This window comes from Kryptolebias marmoratus, linkage group LG12 (assembly GCF_001649575.2).
Source record: "Kryptolebias marmoratus isolate JLee-2015 linkage group LG12, ASM164957v2, whole genome shotgun sequence".
NCBI lineage: Eukaryota > Metazoa > Chordata > Actinopteri > Cyprinodontiformes > Rivulidae > Kryptolebias > Kryptolebias marmoratus.
In genome coordinates this window covers 13167065-13178418 of record NC_051441.1, presented here as the reverse complement: position 1 = coordinate 13178418, position 11354 = coordinate 13167065, and the positions used below count along the sequence as shown (strand labels likewise).

The 11354-nt window shown below is 39.2% G+C and overlaps 1 protein-coding gene across 1 annotated transcript in view; it reads right to left on the bottom strand.

The window, feature by feature from the left end:
- Positions 1–11354, bottom strand: part of mapk8ip3 (mitogen-activated protein kinase 8 interacting protein 3) — a gene marked incomplete in the record, with an annotated part of 1049817 nt that overhangs the window by 440629 nt on the left and 597834 nt on the right.

The following is an 11354-nucleotide window of genomic DNA, read 5'->3' as shown; positions in this document are numbered from 1 at the left end:
CCCCTCCCCCCAGTTGTGCTTGCCTTCTCACATTTTCGGCCCACGCTGATCTCTCACATCTTGACTTGACGTTCAATACTGTAAGTGGCGACAGCTGTCATCCTGATATAACCAGGACAAGAAAACTTACAATTTCTGCTTTATTAACTGTAAAATGGAGTTCATGGAGGAAAGAGGGGGTTGCCGCCGCTCGTCTTTCTAATGTAAGTGCATCCACTGTTGCGTATTAAATACATTCCCTGAGGTGCAGGTGGTGCAGGTGGTGGAGGGAGCTACCAGTGCTGCCTGAGGAGGAGGAGGGGACGGCTGGATGAACAGGCTAAAGGCAGAGGTGACAAGTATAATGAATGTAAGTGTCACTGGCATTTTTCTCTATGCAAGCCTTGACAACTTGTGTTCCAACTTCGGGAAAGGAACTAACCCCCCCCCCCGTTTAAACAAATTAACACTACTCGTTCTTCCGCCCCGTGCATCTTCCTCTCACCGCCGCGAGTCTTCTTCAGCCCACCTCACTTTTTGCCGAGACCAGAGAATCTCAAGCGAGTGTTTCACTGTGCCGCGTCTTACAGGAAAGTTCTCATCTTTCTAAGTTTTCTTTTTTTTTTCTTCTTCTTCTTCTTCTTTTTTTTTTTTCCACGTTTCTGTCTGTGAAAGGGAAAAGTGTGAGGGCGGGGAAAGCTTTTTACAGAGATGATTGTAAAGAAGATGGAGGGGGGGTAACAGGTAACTAAAGGTGGTCTTATTTTTAGAAGACGAACTATATTTATACGAACGCTCACGTGCCGAGCGGCAAGAGCGAGGGGGATTGTTTTAAAATCTCAACGCTAAGCTTTTATTGAAAGAGTTCTTGTCAAATAAGGAAAAGTGCTATTTTTGCAGGCGCATAACAAAGGAGTCTTATAGGAACCTCTGTCATTTTATTTTTGTCTTTATTTCACTTACGAAAGTGATGGAATGAGCAGTTGAACTGCTGGTTTTGACACATTTCATCTTCCGTTCACCAGCCTAAAAGGAACAATAGGACTGTTTCAGCTGGCTTCGACTGTGTCTGTGATAACTCTTTCTTAGGTTGCGTACCTGCAACGTTCGCCGCCGTTGGTAAAACATCGGCTCACAATTCTGAAGACTACTTGTAGAAATGTAAAAGTTAGAACGGTCTGACAACTCCGGTAGCTTTTGTTTTTGTACAGAAAATGTTTAAAAGTCAGTAATAATTGTTGGATAATAGAATGTGCCTTTTTTTAAAATTGAAATCAGGAAGAGGAAGGTAATCCGTGCGGCAGGGGGTGTAACGGTACACGTATCGGTGCCGAGCTGTCATGGTTCGGCGTGTGCGATCAAAGAATCCATCGACACACTCACAAAACAGGGTGATTGTGTTTTGTTTTTTTTAAATAGCTTTTTCACAACTGCCTCAACAGGAAAAAGAGTACAGCAACGTACTATTTAAAGCACTCTACGCCAAAGCAAAGCAAGAATCACTGGTTTCACGAGAGTTGAAAACCTGCCTGCTCGTGTCACATCAGCAGTGTGGAAAACCTTCGCGGTCCTGGTTATCCACCCAGCAGAGGGAAGTGAGAGGCGGATATCTGGAAAGCCAAAATTTAATGAGCTTTGAAACACCCTCTGGTGTCTAATAAACACCGTTAAATACATCACTCGGCTTTTAATCAGTACCACCCATGCAAGAGCAGCACACTAGCATTCACCAAGCTGATATATATTTATTTCATATAGGGCCCTGCTATTCAGTTTTGTCTTGCCTTTTGTTTTACATTACATTTCAGCCAAATCTATACAACAAACACTCCTTTTTAGACTGTTTTTCTTAACAAATAAGTAAGGCCTTTCAGTTTTGGAGTTTATCAAACCATTCCGTTTGGCCTGGAGAACACTGTTTACAGTATGGATGATAAACACCATACAGTATTACCTTTTAATTTTATGGTTAGGTTACCAATTCATTGTTTTTGTGGTTTTTTTTTTTATCTGTCTCTGCTTCTGGGCAGATTATTGGCTGTTAAAAATAAGATTTGGCATTTGTTTCTTTTTTTTTTTTTGTGTTGTACCAAACCTATATCAAACCGTGACCCCGTCCCAACAAAAAAAACAACCTAGAGACACACACCCGAACCATGATTGTATGTGTACCGTTACACTTCCCGAGTGCCGCGATGTGACGAGGATGCGTAATCACCTGAAGTAAACGGACTTTAATGGTACTATCTGTGTTGCGCGCGCGGTCCACGTAGCTCTTTGCTAGATAACCTAAAATCTGCACTGCGCAGATGTATCTTTCATTATGTAATGAATTTATCCGTTGCACCTCTATATTCATGAATTTTAAAAAAAAATAGAAAAAAACTTTTACTTTGACGTTTAAGTTGACCTTTGCACCTTCCACGAGTGACAGAGTGGTGGTTTCTGCACCTTAGCGAGAAGAACCAGTGGTTCACGCACCTTTTTGAGACACGTGTAGCAATCAGCCCTCCCACGCCACCTGTAGGTGGAATTTGTCATTTATTTACCCCCACCCCCACCCCCACCCCCACCCCATACTCGCTTGTGTTTTGTGCTCCGAGGTGGCATAAACCAAGAAGACTGTTGAGTTAAATCCCAAGTGTTCTTCCTTTCTGGAGCTGGATGTGTCTGTTGTTTTTAATGTGAAAGTCTGAGTTCGACTGAAGCTTCTTTTTTTTTCTTTTTAAAGCATGTTTACCTGTTGAACGTTGGTGAGCACATAGGACTCACTATTCCCGTTGCAGGAGGATGAAAAGTGAAAGTTTGTCAGGGTCTGACTTGGAATGTGTCCTTAACCTGAAATGCTCTCACAGACAAGCGGCTACTTTCTGTCTGGTGGGGGGGAAGGAAAAAAAAGAAATGTTTATACGAAAAGGTTTTACTTTTTTTTTTTTTTTTTTTGGAAAGATGAGTAGAAAAGAGTTCACGCTTCATTTTCAGTGCAAGTTTACTCTAAACGCATCGTAGATTCATTACAACTCAGCCTGTTTTGTTACCGATGTTTAAATTTACGGGATGACTTGACTTCGATGGTTTAACTGTGAGATGTGCGAGCAGAACGAAAATGCAGTACCTTATGAGTATTCATTAAGGATTATAACTAACAAAACCTCAGTTTTGCAGTTGACTGTAGATGCCATGTTGGGCACCCCTTCCCCCCCCCGTTAACCTCTCCAGTATCTTTGAAGACTGTTCTGAGTTTCCTGTCCTTCGTGTTTCAAGCTGGTGTCATGTTCCGCTTCCACAAGTTTAGGCAAATGTTTCAGACAAGAGCAAAGCAGCCCGAATTAGGTGTGCACCTCTTCTTTTTTTGCTCCACATAAGCGTTTCATTACAAATGTGATGTGAAGCGGATTTGTAGAGGGATTCATACTGTTTACAACACAATGACCCACTGACTGACTTGTACTCGATTCTGAGTCACGCAGGTTTGATTTCTCACTGGTGAGTCATCATGGCGTCCCAGTAGGCCACGTTGGACCCAACACACAGCAGCCCAACCCAGATACACAGTTTTCCACAACACAGATTACAGCGCAAGTGTATCCTATCGCGCCTCACGAGGTTAGGCTACTCCAAGCCTGCAAACCTTGGTTTAGACTCTGCTTTAACAAGTGGAAACACGCACGGTTGCGGTACATGTCAACAGTTTAGTCAGTTTTCAAAAGTCCCCAACTCACAGCCTACTGAAACAGTGCTTCATCTTCAAAAGATGCGTGTGTGTGTGTGTGGCTGTGTTGCTTTGTGCTCATTTTAAAACTGAAAACCCCCTCTTTTGTTTTTTTTTTCCCCCCCAGCCCAAAGAAAATTGTACTTTGTGCACTTTTCAACATAGGTGTTTACACATCACAACACACGTAGACCCACACACTTGAATGACTAAGGTGTGGCACAGCATGAGGAGTATTTTGTCATTAAACAGTACATATATAAATATGATTATATACATGTATAGATAAATACTGTATATTATGTATCGACACACACATAGAGATCAGATTGTCGGTTGTGCACTCGCAGCATGACGTATATATTTACCCAGAAACGGCGCTTTTTTCGTCTGCTTCACACCCTGTGCTGTGTCTTTTGCCCCTGCTCTTTGCCCTCTGTAACCCTGTAGCACCAGTGGACTTCCTGTACTGCTCATCCTCCTCCTTTTTATTTTTTATTTTTTGTTTTGTTTTCTGTGTTCAAAGTGCCAATAACTTTGTGAAAGCCCTGTAACTGTGACCCGACATTATCAAAGATAATTGCACATTGACAAATGTAAAAATAAAGACATGCAAATCAGAGAAAACGTTTAAAAAAAAAAAAGATTGTCAACATGGATTAAATAATGAATATCCTAATAAAAGATTTGTAACAATTTCTTCTGAGTTGCTTTTCACTGGGACATTTTCTCAAAGGTTGTTTGCTGTAAATGCAGTGACCACAGAAACATTTCCTCTCGTTACATTAGCATGTAGAGATGCACCCAGAATATTTTTCATGTTTTATCAGTTTGTGCAACTGAGCACTTTTCCTGCCTGCAAATAATATTAATAAAAAAATACTATCTCATCTTCTCTCCTTTTTATGCGAACGTCAGTGTTTTTATCTGGAAGCTGTCATCTGTGACCAAAAAAAAAAACAACAGTGTTGCAGCCTTTGAGTTTTTACACCTGACACACAGCACTTTGCATGCTTTAAAGAACAAAAAAAAGGCCTCATGAGGGGGTGGATGACTTGTTATTTTCTAATCTGAAATTAACTTGATTCCTAATGTGTTGTAGAAGCAGCAAATTAAATTTTATACTGTTTTGTGGTACATATTTTTGTTGCCAAATGGTCCAGACTTGCAAAACTTTGGACTTTAATTTGACTATTTCTTTCTTTTTTTTAATAGAACATCTAACTTGAACCAAAGTGCTGTGTAAATAAAATAAAGCAATTTTTAAACAATAAAAAAAAACATTTCTCTAAAACCAAGAGAAACAAAATAGGTTAACTTAAAAAAAGTCCATGAATTGTATCTAAAAATGCCAAAATAAATAAAAATTCCAACAGTGGGATCACCTCCTGCTGTCGAGCTCTGCTGGGCTTACAAGCCGAAGCAAAAAGGTGGGTTTTCAGAAGAATTGTGAAACTATTCACTGGATGGGAGCAGCCAGTTCAAAGATAGGACCATCTTTGCTTTTGGACATTAGGAGCGTCTGCTTATCAGATCCGAGTGCTTTTCCTTTAGTACCCTCAGATAAACTGGGGCCGATCCATGTGAAGCTTAAACTATCAGTAAAATAAAATCTGTCCCATAACAGACTGGAAACTAAAGGAGCAAGGCTGGACAGTTGTCTAAACGGTGCAAACAGAGGCTGCAATTTCAATTTTGAAGGCAAATAAAATAGGTTTGTGTGTCGTCTGTATAGCGATGACAAAACAACATGTAAAGTCAGAGCAGGACAGAGAAACTCCCGTCAACTACAACCTGAACAGTCCTCGTAGAAACCAAGCTGTCTTCCTGATCTGGTGTTAAGTAACTGCTGAGACGCTGTGAAGGTTCTAAGAACTGAAATGCAGAGAGACTAAAGTTGAGCTGGACACAGTGAATGGAGGGCAGTGCGGTGTCTGAGAGTGTTCGTGGTGCTGCATACATGATCAGCCATAACTTTATGACCACTCACAGAGTTCCAGTCAGAGGTCTGAGCAGTTGGGTTGCAAATAAAGAAGATTTGTGTGTGTGTCCTGAAGTGTTTGGTACTGGAACTGAGTACTGTGTCTGTTGATTCCATCTCAGACTCTCGAACTGTGTTCCCTGAACCCTTCTTAAGCTTTTTGTGGGTCTGTTGATATCCGGTAGCTGGTAGCTACTGTAGGAGGTAGTTATTCGGAGCAAAAATGTAACAAGTAACAGTAACAAGTTGAGTAGTGCTGCTCACTTGACCTGTCAGATGTCCTAATGTTTTGGCTGATTTGGTGTAACAGCTGAGATTTCTGATTTTAAAGGGGGAAAAAGCTTTACCACATTCTTACATATGCGCATTCATTAGTCAAGTCTGGCTCATTTGGTGTGGAAAATGTCATGTTTCGTTTATAAAACAGGCTCCAAATCAAAAAGGAACACAGACTAAATCCAGACCCGGGTACAGGACAGATTGAATGCCCACAGCTTATTTTGTCTTGTAGTAAAATAGTTGACCTAAACTGAAGCATTGTACTTTTTTTTTTTTTTTAATTCAATCACCGGTAAACTTTCCTTTTTTTTTAGTCCCTGTAGCAGACAACACCACTTACTGTGAAAGCAAAGCAGGAAAGTCTTGATTTCCTTTGTTATTGCGCCACTAAGTGTTTGAAGATCATCACTGCAACAGACAGCAGATGTAAGTTCTTGCCTTGTTACAGTGTTACAGAACAAGCAGTAAAAATAAACCTGGCATATAAATAACACAGCTGACACTTTGCTTTACTGCTAATTTAACTGTTAATTAATTATGCCACACTGAAGGATTAAAAAAATGTTAGTTTATAGTTTATTTGATGTTTGTGCTGATTAGGATGTCAGAATTTAATGTAATGGCAGCAACATTATTTTAAAAAATGAAAGCTGATTTTACAAAAACTAAGGATTAAAGTAGAGTTGAGTAAGAGTGAATATCCTTAAAACAAAGAAGAGAGGGGCATTGTATCTTTTTCTATGTTAAGATTTATAGTTTTTGTTTTGGATTAATGATTCAACAGTATAAGATACTTGAGATCAGCAGAGGCTGCTCAAATGATAACATCATTTCTGTTTAACCTCTTTCTCCTGATGGAATTATTCATTTTGCTAAACATTTTTTAGGACGTGGAACTTTTATCATTAGTAGACATTTAAAAACCCACAGCTCCCATATGATTGTTTATCAGTAAAAGGTTTAAATGCCGTTTGATATAAATTGTTATTTACAGTTAAATTTCAGTATCAGTCAAATTGGGACTTATTTAGTGCAGGCTGAACACATTAATTTGGTCTTTGTTGGACTCACAGCAGCTCATTCCGTCTTTGCATGTGAAATAAAGCGGAATGCTGCCACCTGGTGGACAGAAGGCACCACAGCAGGTTGTTTTCTCACATCTGTTTAGTGTTTTCTCTCCAGCTTGAATATACCTGTAGTCAAAGTTCCCGAGAACCTTCCTCTTTTTTTCTATCAGGACTCACATTATGATAAATAATAATAACAATAAATTTCAGGGCCTGTGTTTGTTAACCCTGTCAGGTTATTAATTGAAGTGTCTGTGTTTTCAGTGCCGGAATAATGAAGTGTTGAGTGCCTCCTGCTCCTCCACAAAATACCTGCAGCTCAAAGTAAATTTTCATTTTATCGTTTCAACCAAAATGTTTTTTTCCCCCTAATTTGTGTTCTGTGTCAGTGGGTGAGCCTCATTCATTGGGGTTTCACTCAGTTCATTTAACCCTCTTACGACAATAATTATATAGAGGCTGTCTGAATTTATTTTGATTTTATGACAACAAAATTGTCAGTAAATGTGCAATGTATGAGTGCTCCTGCCCCCTTTTAACAAGGTATTTTCAACTTTTATTTTCTGGCATTTATTCAATATTACAGTGTTTTTATTGTGCAATAACAGTTTATAGTGGAAAAAAAACTTTTACAACAAAATACAAAGTCATGAGCGCACTATTTTAAATGATCAGATTAAACTGTGAACTATATTGCATGAATACAACGTTATTACTAGGTATAACCTTTTCTAGGCATTTAAAAACCTACAGCTCTCATAGGATTGTTTATCAGTAAAAGGTTTGAATGCTCTTTAATATAAATTGTTATTTACAGTTAAAATTCTGTATCAGTCAAATTGGGACTCATTTAGAGCAGACTGAACACATTCATTTGGTCTTTGTTGGTCTGTTGACTCCTGATGAGTCAGATCTCACAGCAGCTCAGTCTTTGGATGTGAAACAGAGGAAAATGCTGCCACCTGGTGGACAAAAGGTACCACACCAGGTTGTTTTCTCAATATGCAATGTATAAGTGGTTCTGTCCCCTTTTTTACGAGATAACTTCAACTTTTGTTATTTAGCATTTATTCAATATTACTGTGTGTTTTTGACAGCCTATAGTGGAAAAACAAACAAGTTTATGGCAATATGAAGTCATGAGCAAACAATTTTAAATGATCAAATTAAACATAACATTTTTCATTATATATAATGAAAAATGTTATACTGCAGTTAAATCTTATTTTGAGCAAAGTAAATATCTGCTGTACACAAATAATGTTGCAATGAAGCTGAATCTAACTTTTAGTCAAGTAAACATCTACTGTTTATTCATTTAAAACAAGTTAGATTGTACAAACATTTCTACATATCCTAGTTTGCATAAAGTCTCTCCATCGTCATGGTCAGTGTCATCAACAAAGAACCTCCAGGGGTGTCTGGTGGATTTCCTTGGCACCTTTTGTTTTAGACTAAAGCCTAAATATGCCAGGCAATAACCTTCCAAAATGCAATAAAACTCTCTAGAATGTCTTCTGTTGTTCTCCTCTCTCCTTCTTCTCCTTCGCCCCCTCCTGCTCATCTCAGTGCTGCACGTCAAGGACAAGAAAAGAACGAGAGACAGAGGAGGACAGCTCCCACAAGCACTGACTGTAGGAGAAGATTTCTGCGGGTCACAGCATGTGTTTGTGTGATTTAAATAACACGACATAGGAGCAGCCTCTCTTCTTTGAAGGCTCTCAGGGAGCTGATGGTGTTTTTGTGTTGCAGCATGTGTGCCTCAGCCTGAAAACCCTTAGAAGAGGCTGTGTGTGGAGCAGCGTGCAGCTGTGTGTACCTGCCACCAACAGGGCAGGTCATTGCGGGCCCGAGCTACCAGCAGGTGACGTGTTTGCAGCAGACACACACTTCAAGGATCTCCTGTGAGCTCTCCTGTTTGTAATGTGTCTCACCTGTCTGGAGTTGATCAGGTCGGCCCTGTTTCCTGGCTGGGTCCGGCTGCCCTCAGCAATTAGATAAGCTGCATATGTGTGTTTGTGTACATTGTTATTATGTGAACATCTCAGGGTTAAAACAAACAGTCTGCTAAGCTTCTGGGTAATCAAAAAGAATTAAGCAGCAATCCTTGGGGAACATTATGGAGATACCTTTTTATTCTGTTTGTCAGTTTAGTTTTTTTTAGCTGAAGGTTTTAATGATGATATATTCTCCATAAAAGTCTGTTTGATAAGATTTTATAAATCAAATTGAAGTACAAAATACAATTAAATAAATAGACAAAAACAGTCAAAAGTCATTAAAAGAAAGGTGCATCAGTGTAAAAAATCATAGATTTTTATTTAGTTCATGAGGCAAAATATGATCAATAAAGGCTTCAGGAAAAAAGGAGAATGTTTGAAGTAAAATGTGGTCCTTTTAAGTCGGACAGCATCAATCCCACTATGTACATCTCATAGATTTATCTTTTTCTCTGTAATTATTCAAATTTAATGGACACTCATATAAATTTAATATATTTTAAAGTAGCATTCAGACTGACAAAACGTCATGCTTACTTCAGTTAAGCTACTTAATTCATGTGGCTCGTGGAGGGCTAAATGTTTTTACATTTATTAAAAAGATATGGAAATAAAAAAAATGCAAACTAAGAAAGCCAAACAAAGACATTCTTCTGCAAGTATAGAAGAAACGCTTACTCCCTTCCTGTCTGTCTCCGGGAGTCTGCTGGGGCAACATACCTTTAAACTTACAGCATGTCTAACCTTTAATGTGTTCATTATTCTAGCTGCACAATAAATGCTTCGCATTCCAACGGAGGATGAAGGCCTGTCCAGTTTCTGAATCCCCCTGCACAGTTGGGGTAAACAGCCGTCTTTGCCCAAATATGGTCATGAGGAAGTGGCGAGCCCTGATGCAATCATCACTGCTGTTACTTTAAATGGCTTCAGGAAACAAGGGCTCCCAGACACGTCATGGGTTTTCCTGAGCGAGGCCCCACAAGAGCAGGAAGCGCTTTATATGGGCATGCGTTTGGTAACCTCCCCCCCCCCTCCTCCTTTGTGCTTCCTGCAAAAGGAAGCAGCACATGTGGGGGATGGGTGAGACCAGACACAAGCTTGCGTGCACTTCTAACAGTTCAAGCAAAGCTGCAGGAGTGACATACCATTCATTCATGATCTGAGAGAGGCTAAAAATAGGCAAATGCTTTCCGCAAATCAAACTATTTCTGCTCCAACTTGTCAAAAAAAAAAAAAAAAGTTAAACATGAAAAATATGTCAACAGACCGTCAAGTGTCAGCATATAACTTTTGAAACTAACTTTACTCTGTTATTTTTAAGGGGAGAATATACTGACTGCAGGTTGGAAAACTGATGATTTGCACAGTTTTTTATTGTTCAGTTAGCCATTTGTTTAGGTTATGTGGCCTCGTGGTGTTAGTAAGTGTAAGAATAAAAAAAACTCACAGGGCTTTAAAAGTGCACTTACAGCAATAAAAGTAGGATTCGGAACTACATCCTGACATAAAAAGCTAATAAAACCAGAGTAAGGAGGAATGTGTTTAGGAAACTACAACCAAAACTGGTACAGAAACTGAGGGTACAAAGTCCAGGCTCCAGGAGTTGTCAACATGTGCAGACCTGTTTTTTATGAGTGTAGAAAAGTAAAAACTACAGATAAAATTAAATACATTGCATTGCCTGACAGAGTGCATATTAGCCATTGGTGTTTGTGCCAGAGTTTTAGACTAAGATCACCTTGTGTGGAGAAATAACTGAGCTTTGGAATTATTAATTTGTCCAGTTTAATGCAATATTTCATGTGATCTGTTCATGCTTCAAGTATGTGTTGTGAATGATAGCCTGCTACAACCACACCAGATTCAAGCTAAATATCTGTGACAGTCATTGAATTATAGCCATTTCTATGCAGGCTGAAGTTGATTAGCTGTAGCAGCCAACTTGAATGGGATTGACTCCAAAAGTTAATCAGTTGTAGACGTGTAGCCAGTATTTACTTTCTGAGAGTTTCATTGAAATACAGCTGGTGGATGGTGAGATATATTTTGCTAACAGACAAACAGGATTGACTCCTGCAGCTCATGTCAACGTTTTAAGCAAAGATGTTTTGCAAACTGTAGAGTTCAAAGTATGAGTTAGGGTCAATATTCAGCTACTACCACACCCAATTTAGCTCAATATCTGTAAAAATGACTGAATTATAGCCAGTCTTTGTGTTTTCTAAGGTCAGCTGGGAGTGGCAGCCATCTTGAATTGGGTTGATAGTCATCAGTACATTTATAGATATATAGTCTTTAATTGCTTTCTGAAATTTTCAACAATATCTATCCAATGG